The 13,267-nt window shown below is 37.4% G+C and overlaps 1 long non-coding RNA gene across 2 annotated transcripts in view; it reads right to left on the bottom strand.

The window, feature by feature from the left end:
- Positions 1 to 3,949: 3,949 nt before the first annotated feature.
- Positions 3,950 to 13,267, bottom strand: part of LOC129723320 (uncharacterized) — a 37,398-nt gene continuing 28,080 nt past the window's right edge. For both annotated transcript variants that reach the window (XR_008727743.1, XR_008727744.1), the window contains exon 3: positions 3,950 to 3,962. This is a non-coding gene — a long non-coding RNA (uncharacterized LOC129723320). The remainder of the gene's footprint in view (positions 3,963 to 13,267) is intronic.

Raw genomic sequence — 13,267 nt, forward strand, 5'->3', positions numbered from 1 at the left:
CCGTAAGTAAATATATATAGATGCTTTGTTTTGCGGATAAAAGATTTCGGTCGGTGGTTGAAATTTGATTTTCGGACTTAGAAGCGTGGAACTCTTTGTCAGTAATAGACAATGGTGGGCACCGCTAACCGAAAATTTAGCGACGCTAATCGCTAAGTCGCTAACCGGAAAATTTAGCTCGATAATCGCTAAACGCTAAACCCACATTAGCGGAACTTTTGCTAATCGCTAATCGCTAACCTTTTTAATATGTAATAGTCATATCGCTATATATATTGCTCGTGTTTTGTAGGATTTGGACCACTTTGATCTGTTTTGGTTAAACAAACGAAAACAATTACTTTTTAAAGCTATTTACAGTAAGAGGTTCACGAAACGGTATTCATATTTGATTTTGTAAAAACAAGAATAACTAAAGTTATTTAGCTTGCATTGAAAATAGATACTCTTAGGAGTGTTTTCATGAAAATTCAATAATTATCTGAATCGAAAAAGTAGAACCAAAGTTGTCATAATTTCAAGCGCATTGCAATTTACCAAAGTTCTTGGTGTGTCAAAAAATCAATCTAGACCTTGTGCTTGTTCTTCAAAATGCTCCTGTGGCTTGTACGATAACTGGAACTCAATTCTAGGGTAAAAAAACTGACAAAAGTAACTTTCGCAGTAAAGTATGTTCATCTTTCGAAGCAATTTACGTACGCCATCAGCAATTCACAGTTTTTCTAAGTATTTCTATTGTCGCTTCTCCACGAAATTTAGCGAATTAGCGATTAGCGTTTCGAAGGCCAAAATTTTAGCGACGCTAACAGTTTCGCTAACCAGCTCAAAAATTAGCGAAATCGCTAAATCGCTAACTTAATTTTAGCGTCGCTAATTAGCGAATTAGCGAATTAGCGGAATGGTGCCCACCACTGGTAATAGACGTAATAGTTGTGTACCGGTAGGAGACAACCGACTAAAGGAAAGTGTCATCTAAAGTTATCTAAAGACGTGAGTAGCTAATCTGACCTGTGAGAAAAAAAGAAAATTATTTGTAACACCTCGTTGACAGGGTAGAACCCACCAATTCAACGTGGTTTTTTTTTGTTGGACTGGAACCCTGTCGGACCCGTCGTATGCGCAACCACGTGCGGACCCTTCGGTCCTTGACCATGTTGGTGTTATGGTAGCACCCGGTTACCCTAGCTTGGGTGTGCTAACTCGCTAACACGCGAAAAGGTGCGCGATCCACGCCGTGTCGGAGACATCAGAAACACCACCGAAGAATTCTCCGTGGCACCGCCGCCCGGGCTGCCCGCTACCCGCTATGATTGAACACGTCGCCAGCTGCCAATACGCCTGAGTTTACTTCGCCACTTCATCATCTACCAACAATGCTAAGGTCAGAACCAACTGTTATATTATATGCTAGTGAATATGTTGTATACATGAATTTAACGTTAAACGATCGATATAAATATATATATATATATATATATATATATATATATATATATATATATATATATATATATATATATATATATATATATATATATATATATATATATATATATATATATATATATATATATATATATATATATATATATATATATATATATATATATATATATATATATATATATATATATATATATATATATATATATATATATATATATATATTGGACACTGTTTGTCTGGAACGGAAGGCGGGGTGCTGTAATTTGATCGGTAAACGTTCCACTGCCGGGACTTGCGTGGTTTCGAGGTTTCTAATTCATTCCTTCTCTGCAGCCCAGGTGGAGTGCGAGCAAACAAGCTGCTCAAGCATTTTAGTTTATGACGACCCCGCCAGCAGTTTATTGTCGCACCCTGTTCCGGACTGAATAATTAAAACCGGAATGCTAACGACCCGAGCCGGCAGATTGAAGCCCGGTTGCTAGATAATATGGCACACACAAATTAACCATACCAATCACGTATCCTGTGCATCCAGCAATAAAATAGCAGAAAGCAAATTCATATTTTGTGGGATTCCTCGGCAATAAATCCCAAGCTCAGCATATCTCTAGCCAATAAAAATTCTGAGTAAATAACATCCTTTTGCATTTCTCAGTCCACGTATGCAGCGAGATCATAATTGAGGTCTTGACTGGATCTTTTAATTTCAAGTTATTAGAAGACGCGTTGCTGTGCAGGAATGCGCTATATAAATAGATAAGATCAGAATGTGATTCGGATTGATGATAAAGCTTGTGCAATACTAAATGTAAATATAAACAATACTAAATATTCATTTTGTTGTTGAATATGTCCGAAATATAAAAAATAATAAAAACTTAAATATGTAAAAGTAAATAAGATCACAAATGTCATAATTATCTCAAATGTCAAATATATCCAACACGCTAAAACGTCACGTATGTCGCAAATTCGAAAAAATGTTTAAAATGTGGAAGAGAAGAAAATGTGTTTCTAGGCATCAGCATGTCATGACATATGTTTAAATATTTTGAACTAACGATGGCAAACCAGCTTGTGGTTGAAAAACAATCGTTTCAAGCAAAGTTATTGTGGCTTAATCTAGTACGGGGGCCACCATAGTTGTGGTGCGGAAATATTTGTCTTAGCAGATCTGAGGTAATCTACAGGCATATGCTATATGATGATAACATTGGAGCAAGCGAATAATCGAATACTGTTTGTCTGCTCGGACAAAAGGAATGGGAAAAAGTTCGAATCGGAGGCAGCTTTGCATTCTATTCATTCCAAATAATGTTGGTTTTTTGCCAATAATAAAAAGTCGTTCTCGTTCGTCATAAGTATTTTTTTTCATGCGATTTTTTTCTGTAGTTATCGACTAGCTAAAGCATAAATTTCAAGATTTGAATTTATGCAGATGTTAACGTACTCAAAATTTATTTCCACCACTAGATTACACCAACTTTCGAATGTCGACGCACATGAAAAATAAGATAAAATTGACAGCAAAATTAGTTATCGCTCTAAAATGGACCGAAATTGGAATTTGCAATAATAATTTTGTTTCAACTGCATCGCCACCGGCTCCCGTATTGTTCGACTTCTGTCCCGTTGGATTCATATGTTTCGCTATCGCAATGCTTTATGAGAGTGTTCCGATGCGGGTTATAAATCGGTTTGCATCATCTCTCTGGGACGTCTGTCTTTTGTTTCCAGTCCGACGAAGGCTTTCACAGTGCGTTATTGGCAACGGTCCGGATGCGTAAAACGAAACACTAACCAGCGACGTTGCGGTCTTGTATTCAGAGCGTACATATGTGTCTGTACATATGTATAGGACGATATCGCAGAAATCCATTGCGTTGAATCACTCAACAAGGCTACAGGGCGAAGAAAACGGTCCAAAAGCCTGAACCGTGGAAAATAAGTTTTTACGGTTCGCACATCAAAAGCCAGCCGGGAACGGATGCCTCGCTTCGTAGCAATTTCTCAAGAACCACCCAGCAGGAGCCGCTGTATTCCAATTTCCAGATCCACCGAGGAGGAGGTAAACAGTACTCGAACGATGCTCCGGAGTGCAATGTTAGGATATAGTGTATATTGCATAGTTGGCTCCAGTGTTGTATTGCCAGTTTTGGCCGTTCTATTATGTGGCCGAACCGAAATGTGCACCGTGGAAGGCTCGATGGCGCTTTATCCAAATGCGAGTTTCATGTAAATTTTACGTATTCGATTCAATCTTGTTGTACATCTTAATGCTGCCGTAATCTTTGATGGTAGAAAGATCTTAATATATTTTAGCGAGAGCTATTTGGTAATGGAAGTTACATTTAGAAACCCCATTCGTTATTTCACAACTTTCCACGCATAAGGGAAACTCTCGAAATAAGTGCTTTTTGACTTTTTATTACACCTGACTGTTGAGTTATCAGATATTGAATTCTTCGTATATAGGCATCTGTAAAGTATAATGTTTACTTACTTGTATCGCCAAACTGTACAGGAATAGAGAAGAAAAAAAAGAATAAATTATTATAAAACCTTAAGATATTGAATGATATGCTGGGATTCTGAAATTGAATCGAAACTGGCAACAAAAATTTTTCGTCAAATGAAGGCGCTTTGTATAAAAAAATAAAAATCTATAAGTGAAATAAAAAGCGTACAATGCAATTGTACAGTTATAGTTACAACTTTGTTATGGTTCTAATAATTTACTTTTAGACTATTTAATCGAAACGGAATTTTGCTATGAAATGTGGTGATGGATGCTGTATTTTTCTGGACAAATAAGTTGACAAATGGAAAGTAAGTGATTTTCATCTTTCAATACGTAGTGGGTTAATTCAAATTGCACGCAAGAATGAAGAAAAGATCTCTAATATATGGTGGTAACCAATGGCGTAACTAAGGAAAAATCTTAGGGGGGAAGTGCTAAAATTTTTTATATATTTTTTGCAAAAACGGTATGGCAAGTTTTTTTCAACTATTTGTATTTCTCGTGGGAACCGATTCCAGCATTGCAGCATTAGCTGAAGGAAGTCGACAAAAAATGCCGAATATCTGCTCTACTGTTCTCGTTCTTTTTCATTCCTGGGAAATATTTGATTTGTGGTGAAATCAACTGAAGTCCATAGTTGAAATCACTTACCGGAATCGGCGATTCCTTTAATTGCAATCAGGAGGACAAAATTTCAAACGATACGAGAAAATGTCCGCTTTTGGATTTTGACAGCTGTTTGTTGATGAAATCAAAATGCGCGTCAATGAATGCAGAGGAAGAGAGAGAGAGTGGTAGGGCAAAAAAAGAGTAAATACGTATCCAAAGACTCCATAATTTTTATTAAATTGTTGACTTGTTGAAGTAGATTCAAAACTGTTTTGGTGTGGTAGATGAAGGCAATTATTATTATTGAGAAATTCCCAGTCGTCTAGTCCCAACTGTACAATTTTGAGAAGCAAAATTAGTAGTAGCACGATAAACTCTAGGGAGGGCTACAGAAATCCTAGAGGGGGCTATAGTCTCTCTTAATCCCCACCGTAGTTACGCTAATGGTAATAACTTGAGTACTGGCACACTGTCATTTACAAGACATATAAGATGTCAGTTGGAAAATTAATATTTTTTCACATTTTCTACGCATGTGCAGTAGGGTGGGACAAAAAATAAATATTAGCTCCCATGCACTTTTCGTGTTCCTTATGGGTCCTGTAACAACTGTGTAACTTTTCAGATCGATCGGTGGAACGCCTGATTTGCGCTCGATTTTCAAAGTTTCCATACGATTTTATATGGGAAAATCCACTTTTACAAAACTTATCCTCTAGAAATTTCCAGTTGTCTCCTTAAAATATACAAATACATGATATTTGTAGGAAATTTTCCTGGAAATAATTCTTCTGAAGACTGTAAGGCGCTACAAAATTTGTAGAAAAAGTTATTCACCTTAAACTGATCGAATGTCTGACGAACGGCTCAACATTGAATTTTTCCAGCAACACTGCTGCAGCATGCTGCTGTTGCAAATTCAACAACGTGATGAGAAACTGTTTCGCGTAGAATTAAGCTTGAAAGCATGATTTTTTGCTCATAGTATCTTCGGAGAAAATGCTTAGAATATCAATCCATATATTTTGATAGTATTCGTTGTGTGATTTATACCCCTTAAAGTGAGAAATCAGCTTTCTAAACACCCCTACGTAGTGAAAAACATTTTCGTGTAGGATTAAGCTTGAAGGTATGATATTTTGCTCACGTTATCTTCATTATCGGAGAGCTTGCTTAAAATATTAACTATCAAGTTGGTTAGTTTAAGGTGAATAACTTTTTCTACAAATTTTGTAGCGCCTTACAGTCTTCAGAAGAATTATCCCCAGAAAAATTTCCTGCAAATATCATGTATTGGTATATTTTAAGGAGCCAACTGTAAATTTCTAGAGGATAAGTTTTGAAAAATGGGATTTTCCCATATAAAATCGTATGGAAACTTTAAAAATCGGGCGCAAATCAGGCGTTCCACCAATCGATCTGAAAAGTTACACAGTTGTTACAGGACCCATAAGGAACACGAAAAGTGCATGGGAGCGAAAAAATTACACCAACGCTTTTTTCCCATACAACTGTGTCCCCGTCTAATGTGCAGTAGATTTAAACCAGTTTCAATATATAAAATCAATCACAAACATCCTTTATATATCCAGTAGTCTTAATATGTTCACTGCTCCAAGATGTTGTTAAGCCTTTTTTTTCAAATCACAGCACTCTCAGACACGTAAGAATAAAACATATTGTTCTGGTATTGTATCATGAATCAAGTTCTAAATGTAGCTGTGAAATCGATTCCACCGTCTTTGTTAAGACGTTTAAACAATGAGTCATAGGCTTGAAGATTTTTCTTAAACGAATAGTGCATGCTATGCAGAATACGCTATTTTTCCATTGAAATCGGGTTGAAGTTCTGTATAAACCATTGTCTCCACAATTGTAATATAAACATTGATTGGTAAATGGCTGAAGACGTTTGATTTAAGATCCTAATGTGGTTATTCACCCCTGCCCAGCAACTCCTATCCCAAGCTTCACGAGGTGCCGACCGGGAACCGAGTAACCTTAGAAGAGATCGGGTAACTCCACCCCGGTGGAAACTTTGGTCATATGCTGATTGATAAAGGGGGTCGTACGCGGCTGTCTTCCCATGTTAGGGGCGGCGTACAACAGCGTCTGACTTGGAGCAGGCGGCCGAATCATTGGAATACTGTATCCCGTCAGCTTTACACAGTAAAGAAAATTTACATTTCTTTAAATGCACATAAATGGAGCATTGGAAACTACGTAATATTCCGTGTGGCATTATATTCACATGCAAAGTAAATGAATATATTGTGAATTTGCATGCATATTTATATTCAAAGCTTTAAGTTTATATCAATTAACGTACAAATTTACATGTCTTAAAACGATTCTGTATTGTACATTATTTACGGTGTGGAATTGAATATGTTTTTCACTTTATGTGCTAGAAATTGTTATGTGCTTTCATTTGTATTAGTTGTAAATTTCATTTTTTGGTACTGTGTACCTAAGATGGCAGCCCCATCAGCAGGATATAGGTACCGCGACCTCTTCCAATCACGAACAACGAAATTAGTAATACGGAACGGAAAGAAGACCTAGGCTACGAATAGGGAAACAGAAAACAGTATGCGATTGGAAATTGGGTAGAATTTAGAACGTCCGATCTCTCAAAGAACCGGTGCGAGATGGCTTGCTTGCTCGAGAACTACAGTGGCAGGGAGTCGAAATTGCAGCGATTCCGGTTCTATGGCCAAATTCCGGAAAAAGAGAGTTTCGTGCAGTAGACCATATTGAACACACCTCTCTGAAATATCACGTCTACTACAGTGGAGGCAAAGCAGTTGTTGGATTGTTGCTACTTTCAGGGCGTTACGCTGATCAAATCCGCATACCAAGGGATCACCAGTATTCTGTTCTTCAGACTGACACCGTGAACGGAATCTTTCGTCGACGAATACCAGGCTGGTTTTCGACAGGGGCCTTTCACAACGGATCAACGACAGGGGCGTTTCACGGCGGAGTATAACTTGCAGATTCATCATCTGTTTGTAGAATGTAAGGCGATATACGACTCAGTGAAAAGAAACGAGCTGTGGCAGACTATGCTGGAACACGGATTCCCGATGAAAGTAATTAAGCTAAATCGTATGACGCTGGAGGAATCGAAATCTTACATGCGGATAGCTGGCGAGACATCAGCCGCGTTTGTAACGTAAGATGGAGTAGAAAGGAGGGATGCGCTCTCCAAATTACGTTTCAACATCGCCCTTGAAGATGCAGTATGAAGAGCAAACGTGCGAAAAACGATACGATCATCGCGTAATCCCACATGCTCCTTGGTTTCGCGGACTACATTGATATCATAGGTATTGATCATAGGCCGTTGAGGAGGCCTTTACACCTTTTAACAGGGAAGCGGCGAGGTTAAGACTCAGCATAAACTTTGCCAAGATAAAGTACATGGTAGCTGGCAAGGAGCGTGGGATTTTCGGTGGTGTTGGTGCTGAAGTGGAGTGGAGATTGATGGGGAAATTATTTGAAGTGGTTGATGAATTTGTTTATCTTTAACGCTTATGACATGTGACAAAAAAAAAACGACTACGGACTAGGCGACTACGGACTACGTAACCAGCTAAGGTTCCGTGGTTCGCCAACTCGGTTTATATGAATGACCCGTATAATCTCAAAGTGTCAAAAGTTAACTGAAGTTTACTTTGAAAAAAAGAGTAACTCTTTTGTTTTAAGAGATAGAGGAATAGTTTATTCTGCAGAGAAAACTGCTGATTAAACGAGGTTTTTTTCATTTGTGTTTTATGCTTCGAAAACGAAAATAGCACAAACAACACCTTTTTAGTTTTCAAGAAATCAAAAAAATTGTGTTACGTTATCTTAAAGTACAACTTCTTGAGAACATTTTTACAAATTTTTATTCAGATATGAGCATTAGGAAGAAAGTTAGAGCGATTTGAAACGCGGCTCGTCATGGCCGCATAGGAGAAACTTGAAATTTGATACGCGTTAATCCCGAAATAATGCTTCTCAAAAAATGAGTCTGCCGTGTTTACGATTGCGGTAAAACCTCTGAACCGATATTTTTCATCCTTTTTCAAAATGTTCGGTATTAATTTTCCGGTAGTTGAACGATCGTTTTTTGATACCCGAAGTTGACCTTTGCCGCAAAAAGTTTTTTAGTACAATTTTTAGCGTTAAAAACATGTTTTTTCGGGAAAAACGCTACTGCTTGCACTGAAAACAAAATTCTTATAAAATCGATCATTCAGATGCTCGGCACACTTCTAACCTAATTAAATAATATGAGTTTTTTTTATTTTAGTTGATCTGCTGGGTCTCTATCGAAAACACCGCAAACCTCTGCCAAAAAAAATTGATATGTCTTATGAACAAGCGAGTGTTTTGTTGTTGAATTCTTAAACTTTCAGAAAACGAAACTTTTACCTGGTGTAAGAAGTTATATAACCTTTTAGAGTAGTGGGGGGCAAAAGTACGCATTAGTCCTTTTGAAACATACGAACAAAATTAACTGGCAACATTGTATGAATTTGCAGCATTATAACATCAGTTATCACACATGAAAACACATAAGATTCCGTTAAAATGGTGTTATGAGTTATAGGGAAACGTGTGTTTTGAGTTTTCTAAGTTTTGGGAACTACGATTCACCTGTTCGGAAACTACACAAACTCGAAATCAGCAGAACCTTGTATAATTGTGCTTTGTAGGGTGAATTTGTTTTGCCGATAATATTTTGGCGTTTGTTATAAAAATCAAACCAACTCATTGTACGGCAAAAGTACGCACTAAGTCTCTGTAACCGTAAGGAGAAACCTAAAACGAACACGACACGACGTGTTTTGCATAGTTGCCCTAGAAAGATTATAGTTTTTAACCATGCCTGTGAAATTTGGTGCCCCTAGATAGGATAGAAATATTCCAACTAACTTCAAAGTGTCGCATTGTAATTGCTCTTCGGGTTTGTCACTTTACCCTATATGTTTTTCGAGAAAACTCATCAAAGCCTGCGGCACCAAAGTTCACAGGAGTGGGTAAAAAGCTATAACATTTAGTTCTCAAATGCGCAATGTTGTTTAAAACAAAACATTGCGAATAACGTTTGAATATAGGTGTATTTTAGTTTTTTTTTAGAAATTTAATTCATTGGTACAGTTGTCTAGACGTCACTATTTTTTAATTGAAACCTAATGAATTACGTTACTGAAAAACTAGAATACATTACAGTCGAATCCCTCTATAACGACACTTTTTATAGTGACAAATCTCGCTATAGCGACATTCTCAACAGTCCCGTCTGTTTTATACTAAAATTCTTCGTTTTTTTGCGACATTTCGCTATCACGACCTTCCTCTATAACGGCATACCAAAACTAATACTTGTCATTCTTTATTGCGACAATAGTACAGTCGAATCTCTCTATAACGAAATTGCTGAATCTATAACGACATTCTCAACTATACCTTCTGTTCTACATATGCAAACATTCTTCGTATTATTGCGACATTTCGCTATAACGACAGTCCCTTGCGATGTCGCTATAAAGGGATTCGACTGTAATTTTGAAAAGAAAGATGCAATGTTATTTTAAAACAACATTGCGCATTTAAGGATTATATTTTTTTCAGTTCGAGATTACAGACCACACCTGTGTTATTGTTTTTACAGAAGCAATTTACGTTCTAACGTTTGTACTTGTTAATTAATTTGCCGGATCCCGTTTGCGTGTTCTTCTAATCATTGTTGTATGGATCAAACGTTAAAACACATACATCTGCTAGATATTTGACAAGGATATTGAAGGATCACTCCTAACTGGTCTCGAGGTGCGATACTGGTCTAATAAGCCAGTCGTCGTATGTACGAATCCCGGCTCGGGAGAGACTGTTAGTGTCAGCAGGATCGTAGCGCTAGCCCTGCAATTGTGCTGTACACTTGAACAGTTGGCAGCGAAGTTTGTATGTATAGAGTTTTTCATGCTACTTATCAAATCGATCCTGATCGACCATTTCCGATTTCGCTGGAACTTTTCACAGTTGTTTCTTTTGGTAATAAGGTTATTTTATGATATCCGCTGTTCATGTTGACTCGTGACTGCTGTTTCAAAAGGGCCTATTTGAAATGGTGACAGATAGATAAAAAATTCATTATCACTACTGTCTGTCAAAATTTGGTGATGGTAAAATGAAAACCCAAAAAGTTATGAACGTTTGAGTATTTTGGCATTTTCACTCTGAACTTTGTTTGTTTGTTTTTTTTTCCAAGTTGTTGAAAATTTATCACTAAGAACATGATACCAATCCAACTCACTGTTTTTGTGCCATGATCGATCATTTTTATACTGGCCCTGTTGTAATTGAATATGCGTAACTCAACGGCGAACCCAGTTATTAGAAGGTTGTAAAAATAATACGGACACACTAGGTAACCATTTAAACAGTACGTGTTTATATCAAGTAAATCCAGATTAAGGGAACCGGGAGCCAGAAGATTGAGCAGACACAGGTTTCACTATTAAACTCGCACCTGATGTAGTCCACGCTATTTCTAAAATTAGAAGAGGAGCATAGTTTTCAGTTTGCATTTCTGTGCACCAGAATTCCAACTAACCTACTTTAGAACTATTATCACTCGAAAAACACGCTGACCTATATAAACTTATTTCGTTTCATTATTAGTACTAGACTATCCAAAATTATCGTGCATCCAACTCGTTATCCAACTTCTCCGAAATAATTGTTCCCAATTTGCCCGTGACTCTTCGGAAGCAACTAAAACGATAAACCATAATAACCGTGTATGTATCCCTGTCTGAACAAAAATAAGGAGCTGACATTTTCGCCATAAAGCAACCCAGTTTACGAGCTTCAGGCAAAGCACGGGAGAAATGATACGATCTGGCGTTGCTTTGAGAACCTCTTTGCGGGGGCCCAAACCCACACTCACACACCCAGCATTATTAAGGTGCGTTTTAACTGTGTTCGCCTAGAGTCCGGAGAAAAATATCGTGTTGAGAAACAATTACAATCAACTTATCATCTGTGAGTTTGGCAAACCTTCTCGTAAACGACTAAACAGCACCGATAAAGGAAAACTGTTTTTGCACCGATGCCGAAAATAATCGTTTGTGAAGGAGAGAAATTTCTTATCGTGACGCTCATAAACTCGTGGGGGTCAGCGGGGGTGGAAACGCGTGGGTTGTAAGGAGGTTCAGCCACCCTCCAGATAGACAAGGCAAATGTTGCGGTATCCCACGTGCGACGAAATTCAATTTATGCATTAACACTCTGCTTGAAATATGATAGAATAACTTTACTTAGACGGGTTCGTTACGCTTGACGGTACAGTTAATTTAGTTGTTCCTTTGCTCTAGAGTTTTGCAATGTACGCGGCGCAACATCAATGGTTGATTAATTACGTACGATTATTGGTTGCGTACATAATTTATAATCTAATTTTCTACGAACGATAAACAAGTACTTCTCCAACTTGCATTAGTGCGTTGACAACCCGCTTGAATTGTGTGATACAGAATAAATAAGCTTGTTCTCTGTAGTCTGCTCTAGCGTGAAAACATTCCCCACCTAAATTTCTTGCTTGAAAAGCGTAGGAGGAAAAATCTGATTTGTGGATTCAGCTGTAGCACGGAAAAGGATGAAGATCAGAGGCGAGCTCAAAAGAGAAAAATGTGTCGTCGTCAGACGCGCGAGTCAGGACAGGATAGCTGTTCAGCAGTATAGTGTGATGTGAGCTGCCCTGTTCTACGCTTCATGATTGCCTTCGGCAAGCTTCGTTCGGGATTTCGCTTCGTAGCCGGTCACTGCGTGAGCGGAATAATGGCCAAGATCCAGACAGCCTGCGGCAATGGGCAGGGATGAGCGAATTGATGAAATCCGTAATGAAGCTTTAACCTTTGTCACACCGTAGAAAGTTGTAAAATTGGTTGGGAAATACGAACTTTATGCGGATGTGGGTGGGAGTGGCAGTCTGTGTTGTTTATTGCAATGTTTATGATGTTTGCTTCTATCTTTATTTTTGTAATAAATAGTTCTGCAAAATAGTTTCTATATTATTTCTGATTGCTATGGTATGACACTGTTCCAAAATATAATATTTAATTCTAGATGCGTAACAAACAAATTTCGACCGATGTTATTACATTGAAAATAATTTTAACGAAGAAAATATTATTTAGTCTCTTGGTGTTGGGTGGATTTACACAGTTTTTTTTAGAATGCGGATATTAAAGAGAGCGCGGAGATACTACGGCATAGGTAAAGAAAATTTTCCGGTCTTTGGATTAATATAAAGACCAAACATTTATTGATGTTCGTTTCTTATGACGTGTTGCTTCCTATTTTTTTGTTATTTCGCTAAAAAGTAGGGATTGGTTATAAGCAATGAAATGGAAAGAAATTATTCATTTATTTTTTTGCGAATAGAAATAAATCACACTGTAGCTTATAAATATGATTTCAGAAAGGAAAATGATTGCAGAAAATAATAACCTTTTTGGATACTAAGTCCTTATTGAAATAATCGCTAAATATTTAGTGAGCCAATAATCTTAAATTGATTTTTTTTTCGTTGAAAATTATCAAAGAAACTTCAAGTATAATCATTTTAACTTAAAAAAAATGGTTGGCTTGAGCTCTAGTTTTTTATCATTCAATCGAAAGCATGTACCGAGTGGC

This window comes from Wyeomyia smithii, chromosome 2 (assembly GCF_029784165.1).
Source record: "Wyeomyia smithii strain HCP4-BCI-WySm-NY-G18 chromosome 2, ASM2978416v1, whole genome shotgun sequence".
NCBI classification, from domain to species: Eukaryota; Metazoa; Arthropoda; class Insecta; order Diptera; family Culicidae; genus Wyeomyia; species Wyeomyia smithii.